The sequence below is a fragment of the Aegilops tauschii genome, chromosome 3 (assembly GCF_002575655.3).
Source record: "Aegilops tauschii subsp. strangulata cultivar AL8/78 chromosome 3, Aet v6.0, whole genome shotgun sequence".
In the NCBI taxonomy this organism is placed as follows: Eukaryota; Viridiplantae; Streptophyta; class Magnoliopsida; order Poales; family Poaceae; genus Aegilops; species Aegilops tauschii.
Window position 1 is genome coordinate 1663883 of NC_053037.3, and position 1796 is coordinate 1665678.

Genomic DNA, 1796 nt, shown 5'->3' on the forward strand with positions numbered 1-1796 from the left:
GATAGGATAATATTTTTGGTATTTTTGTGATAAAGATGCAAAGTAAAATAAAAAGCAACAGAAATAACTAAGTGTTGGAAGATTAATATGATGAAGATAGACCCGGGGGCCATAGGTTTCACTAGTGGCTTCTCTCAAGAGCATAAGTATTTTACGGTGGGTGAACAAATTACTGTTGAGCAATTGACAGAATTGAGCATAGCTATGAGAATATCTAGGTATGATCATGTATATAGGCATCACGTCCGAGACAAGTAGACCGACTCCTGCCTGCATCTACTACTATTACTCCACACATCGACCGCTATCCAGCATGCATCTAGAGTATTAAGTTCATAAGAACAGAGTAACGCCTTAAGCAAGATGACATGATGTAGAGGGATAAATTCATGCAATATGATAAGAACCCCATCTTGTTATCCTCGATGGCAACAATACTATACGTGCCTTGCTGCCCCTACTGTCACTGGGAAAGGACACCGCAAGATTGAACCCAAAGCTAAGCACTTCTCCCATTGCAAGAAAGATCAATCTAGTAGGCCAAACCAAACTGATAATTCGAAGAGACTTGCAAATATAACCAATCATACATAAAAGAATTCAAAAGATTCAAATATTGTTCATAGATAAACTTGATCATAAACCCACAATTCATCGGTCTCAACAAACACACCGCAAAAGAAGATTACATCGAATAGATCTCCACGAGAGAGGGGGAGAACATTGTATTGAGATCCAAAAAGAGAGAGAAAGCCATCTAGCTACTAACTATGGACCCGAAGGTCTGAGGTAAACTACTCACACTTCATCGGAGAGGCTATGGTGTTGATGAAGAAGCCCTCCATGATGGATGCCCCCTCCGCCAGAGCTCCGGAACAGGCCCCAAGATGGGATCTCGTGGGTACAGAAGGTTGCGGCGGTGGAATTAGGTTTTTGGCTCCGTATCTGATCGTTTGGGGGTACGTAGGTATATATAGGAGGAAGGAGTACATCGGTGGAGCAACAGGGGGGCCACGAGGGTGGAGGGCGCCCCCCTACCTTGTGGCTTCCTCTTTTGTTTCTTGACGTAGGGTCCAAGTCTCTTGGATCATGTTCGTTCCGAAAATCATGTTCTCGAAGGTTTCATTCCGTTTGGACTCCGTTTGATATTCTTTTTCTGCGAAACTTTGAAATAGGCAAAAAACAGCAATTCTGGGCTGGGCCTCCGGTTAATAGGTTAGTCTCAAAAATAATATAAAAGTGGATAATAAAGCCCAATAATGTCCAAAACAGAAGATAAAATAGCATGGAGCAATCAAAAATTATAGATACGTTGGAGACGTATCACTAGACCATGACGAACCTGCGAACTATGAGGAAGCGATGGTGAGCCCAGATTCCGCGAAATGGTTTGAGGCCATGAAATCTGAGATAGGATCCATGTATGAGAACAAAGTATGGACTTTGGTTGACTTGACCGATGATCGGCAAGCCACAGAAAATAAATGGATCTTCAAGAGGAAGACGGACGCTGATAGTAGTATTACTATCTACAAAGCTAGAATTGTCGCAAAAAGGTTTTCGACAAGTTCAAGGTGTTGACTACGATGAGAGTTTCTCACTCGTATCTATGCTTAAGTCTGTCCGAATCATGTTAGCAATTGCCGCATTTTATGAAATCTGGCAAATGGATAAACAAAACTGCACTCCTTAATGGATTTATTAAAGAAGAGTTGTATATGATGCAACAAGAAGGTTTTGTCAATCCTAAAGGTGCTAACAAAATATGCAAGCTCCAGCGATCCATCTATGGACTG